We start from the raw sequence: 5000 nt of genomic DNA, 5'->3' as shown, positions 1-5000 counted from the left end.
ATCTGCCCACCACAGGAGCCCCAACGCCTGTGCCTGCGTCGCACGAAGTCGTCGACCGACAATCGCTCCACCCGCACCCGCACGTGCCCCACCCCAACCGCCCAAATCGCAACTCCAGCGGATGAACGGCGGACTCTTCCCGCACTCGTAACGTGCAATCCGCCCCTATATCTTGCGTTTCATGAAGAGTTATATCGAATATGCCATATTCCCGCTGTCCCTATACATGCTGTAAGTAGCTCGCTTGCTACAGCAGCAGCAGCAGCAGCACCACCTCCGCGCGCTTCCCTGGGGGCACTGAACCGCAGGATGCGAGACCCCACGCCCAGTGGCAAACAGGGCTCCTCTCAGAATATAGGCGGTCCCTACCCCTCACAACGATGACGGTGGGAGGGCCGTTTTACGAGACCATTTCCTGCGGTGCCAACGCTGTCGTAGAGCCGATACTCCATCTTTGGTACAAGGCAATCATTCCGCTGTAAATCAGTACGTCACTCGTAGTTCAGTCACCTCACAGCACTGCTCAGTAAACTATGCAGGCCCACATAGATAGATTATGATAGATTATATACGCAAATGCCCCTATACATGCTGAACGTCCGTACACACAAAATGAACCACACGTCAGCCACACACTCTATCACACACTACTCTCTGCCTGTAACAGACACAGATACAACTACTAAGCACCAGCATGGACCAACGTCCGGTGCATCCTATCCGCCACAGTACACCAACTACGCTATGATAACCAGACCGGGAGGTCCAATCATAAAACAGAATACCCCACTCGTCCGACAACCACAATTGCTCAGAGAAGCCACCAACACCCACACATGTCCTACACAGGGGTGCACCCATCACCACCACACTGCCTCGTCTTACAGCACAAACACACTGGCAGGAATGAAACACACAGGTCTGCCGCAACCACAGACACGGCTCGCCCCCTCTCACTGGCGAAAAGCGCATCCCGACGTGACATAACTCCTTTGACACACTGACGCTGCCTCGGGCATCCACGTCCTACGGTCGATATCAACGAACCTCCCCCCCCCCCCCCTCCCCCCCACAACACGCCATCCCATACCACATTGTGTACCGTACCCAAACCTAACGTGTACTGTACTACAACGCAATGTGTACCATAACACAACCCAGTTTGTACCTTAACCTAACCTATGTCACCTTAACCTAACCTATGTCACCTTAACCTAACCTATGTCACCTTAACCTAACCTATGTCACCTTAACCTAACCTATGTCCCCTTAACCTAACCTATGTCACCTTAACCTAACCTATGTCACCTTAACCTAACCTATGTCACCTTAACCTAACCTATGTCACCTTAACCTAACCTATGTCACCTTAACCTAACCTATGTCACCTTAACCTAACCTATGTCACCTTAACCTAACCTATGTCACCTTAACCTAACCTATGTCACCTTAACCTAACCTATGTCACCTTAACCTAACCCATCTTGCACCTTAACCTAACCCATCTTGCACCTTAACCTAACCCATCTTGCACCTTAACCTAACCCATCTTGCACCTTAACCTAACCCATCTTGCACCTTAACCTAACCTATGTTGCACCTTAACCTAACCTGTGTTGCACCTTAACCTACCTCAATTTGCACCGCAATGTAACGCAATTTGCACCGCAATGTAACGCAATTTGCACCGCAATGTAACGCAATTTGCACCGCAATGTAACGCAATTTGCACCGCAATGTAACGCAATTTGCACCGCAATGTAACGCAATTTGCACCGCAATGTAACGCAATTTGCACCGCAATGTAACGCAATTTGCACCGCAATGTAACGCAATTTGCACCGCAATGTAACTCAATTTGCACCGCAATGTAACTCAATTTGCACCGCAATGTAACTCAATTTGCACCGCAATGTAACTCAATTTGCACCGCAATGTAACTCAATTTGCACCGCAATGTAACTCAATTTGCACCGCAATGTAACTCAATTTGCACCGCAATGTAACTCAATTTGCACCGCAATGTAATGCAATTTGCACCGCAATGTAATGCAATTTGTACCGCAATCTACCCCCACATTGTGCCTTAACCTAACCCACGTTGTGCCTTAACCTAACCCACATTGTGCCTTAACCTAACCCACATTGTGCCTTAACCTAACCCACGTTGTGCCTTAACCTAACCCACGTTGTGCCTTAACCTAACCCACGTTGTGCCTTAACCTAACCCAAGTTGTGCCTTAACCTAACCCAAGTTGTGCCTTAACCTAACCCAAGTTGTGCCTTAACCTAACCCAAGTTGTGCCTTAACCTAACCCAAGTTGTGCCTTAACCTAACCCAAGTTGTGCCTTAACCTAACCCAAGTTGTGCCTTAACCTAACCCAAGTTGTGCCTTACCCTGCTCTGTAATTGGCATATGACACGTTACATTAATGTATTGTCCAACCGCAACCCGCTCAGAATGTTGTGTACACAGCTACGTGTCATCTCCCCATAACAGCTGCATTGCAGTGTGGTACGCCATAGAGACGTGTGGGAGTAATGGACGCAGTGGATGGCGATCAGCATGAGCCGTCTGTTCATGTAGTGGCGCGTGTATGCAGACGTAGTAGTCTCTTCTCACACAATGTGATAGCACGGTGCCCCGCGTTCCACATCTGCGACATGCTACAGAGGCCGGTTGACAGTTGGTCGCGCAATGGACATCGCATACGTACGGGGGCACCTTCCACGTGCCCTCTAGTCGGGCACATTTTGTTGCGTGGATGTGAGCGGATGTAGTGTGTCTTGACACCTGACAGGCAGGCATGCAATAATAGTTGACTTTGCAAACGGGGATGGACGTGTACGTTTACTGGTGACGTTACGCAAATGAACAACTGGTAACCCGTTGTGGTGCGGTTGTCCTTGCTGGAGGTACATCTGTGAGGGCAACGATCGGTACAGCTACGAAGCGGTCCCCACCATACCAACGAACGTGAATGTGAATCTGGGTGTGAAGCGATACGCGGCTGTGGGTGGGTGGGACTGTCCCCGGCCGGTGAGGGGGGGCCGCCCGGCGTGCTGGCCGCGCGGTGCGTGGGCGCACGCGCTACAGCCGGCTGGTGGGGGCGCCCAGTGGCAGGCGCGCCGGCCGACGGACGCGGCAGGCGGCGCAGCTGCGCGCCGGGGCACCCTGCGCGCGGCGCCGTGCAGCCAAAGTGGGTCCTCGCCGGCCCGGTGCGAAGCGCGGTGGACATCTGCAGTGTGCTGGTCCGATTGAGGACTGTGTGCGTTGAGGATGCGCCGCCGCCCGGCACTCGGCGCCGCGACGCCGTCTGCTGCTCGGTCGCCCCAGCGGTTCTCGCTGGTGGTTTGTATCGCAGTTGTGCAGACGTGTTGGCACGTGCGCTGTGCTGGGAGAGTTCGCTTCGGCACCCACGTGGGGCCTTTGCCCTTCTGTGGCGCTGGCGTTGGAGCTGCCGGTCACCGTAGGTGGCGCGTGTTGTCTCCCGCCGGCAATGCCACGACAGCACGCTCCCGGGCCTCTGTCGGCAGCGGCAAGCTCAGTTGGGAGCACGGGTGGTCGCACCTAAAGCGTCTACTCGCCTAACTCCGGGCGATTGCGCCTCTCTCGAACCCGACCAAGTACTTAGGACGGCGCTGCGCGCCGCCGGGACCTGAGAGGGTTTCGAGGTGTATTGTGCAGGGGAGCTCAGCCTCCTCCTGTTTGCAGAATAATTGAGCGGACGCTTGCGTGTTCGCGCGGGCCCCTGGGACACACTCCCGGGCGGCCGGCTGCTCAGCTCTAGTTGACGCAGCTCCCTGGTTGATCCTGCCAGTAGTCATATGCTTGTCTCAAAGATTAAGCCATGCATGTCTCAGTACAAGCCGCATTAAGGTGAAACCGCGAATGGCTCATTAAATCAGTTATGGTTCCTTAGATCGTACCCACGTTACTTGGATAACTGTGGTAATTCTAGAGCTAATACATGCAAACAGAGTCCCGACCAGAGATGGAAGGGACGCTTTTATTAGATCAAAACCAATCGGTCGGCTCGTCCGGTCCGTTTGCCTTGGTGACTCTGAATAACTTTGGGCTGATCGCACGGTCCTCGTACCGGCGACGCATCTTTCAAATGTCTGCCTTATCAACTGTCGATGGTAGGTTCTGCGCCTACCATGGTTGTAACGGGTAACGGGGAATCAGGGTTCGATTCCGGAGAGGGAGCCTGAGAAACGGCTACCACATCCAAGGAAGGCAGCAGGCGCGCAAATTACCCACTCCCGGCACGGGGAGGTAGTGACGAAAAATAACGATACGGGACTCATCCGAGGCCCCGTAATCGGAATGAGTACACTTTAAATCCTTTAACGAGTATCTATTGGAGGGCAAGTCTGGTGCCAGCAGCCGCGGTAATTCCAGCTCCAATAGCGTATATTAAAGTTGTTGCGGTTAAAAAGCTCGTAGTTGGATTTGTGTCCCACGCTGTTGGTTCACCGCCCGTCGGTGTTTAACTGGCATGTATCGTGGGACGTCCTGCCGGTGGGGCGAGCCGAAGGCGTGCGACCGCCTCGTGCGTGTTCGTGCGTCCCGAGGCGGACCCCGTTGAAATCCTACCAAGGTGCTCTTTATTGAGTGTCTGGGTGGGCCGGCACGTTTACTTTGAACAAATTAGAGTGCTTAAAGCAGGCAAGCCCGCCTGAATACTGTGTGCATGGAATAATGGAATAGGACCTCGGTTCTATTTTGTTGGTTTTCGGAACCCGAGGTAATGATTAATAGGGACAGGCGGGGGCATTCGTATTGCGACGTTAGAGGTGAAATTCTTGGATCGTCGCAAGACGAACAGAAGCGAAAGCATTTGCCAAGTATGTTTTCATTAATCAAGAACGAAAGTTAGAGGTTCGAAGGCGATCAGATACCGCCCTAGTTCTAACCATAAACGATGCCAGCCAGCGATCCGCCGCAGTTCCTCCGATGACTCGGCGGGCAGCCTCCGGGAAACCAAAGCTTTTG

At 53.2% G+C, this 5000-nt stretch overlaps 1 non-coding gene across 1 annotated transcript in view; it reads left to right on the top strand.

The window, feature by feature from the left end:
* Positions 1-3802: 3802 nt before the first annotated feature.
* The window catches only part of LOC126149764 (small subunit ribosomal RNA), a 1909-nt gene continuing 711 nt past the window's right edge, over positions 3803-5000 (top strand). Inside the window, exon 1 of the ribosomal RNA XR_007531116.1 lies at positions 3803-5000. This exon is cut by the window's right edge and continues 711 nt beyond it. This is a non-coding gene — a ribosomal RNA (small subunit ribosomal RNA).

This window comes from Schistocerca cancellata, unplaced genomic scaffold (genome assembly GCF_023864275.1).
Source record: "Schistocerca cancellata isolate TAMUIC-IGC-003103 unplaced genomic scaffold, iqSchCanc2.1 HiC_scaffold_952, whole genome shotgun sequence".
Classification (NCBI taxonomy): Eukaryota; Metazoa; Arthropoda; class Insecta; order Orthoptera; family Acrididae; genus Schistocerca; species Schistocerca cancellata.
The sequence above is the reverse complement of the archived record's forward strand: the minus strand, read 5'-3'. Positions and strand labels throughout refer to the sequence as shown.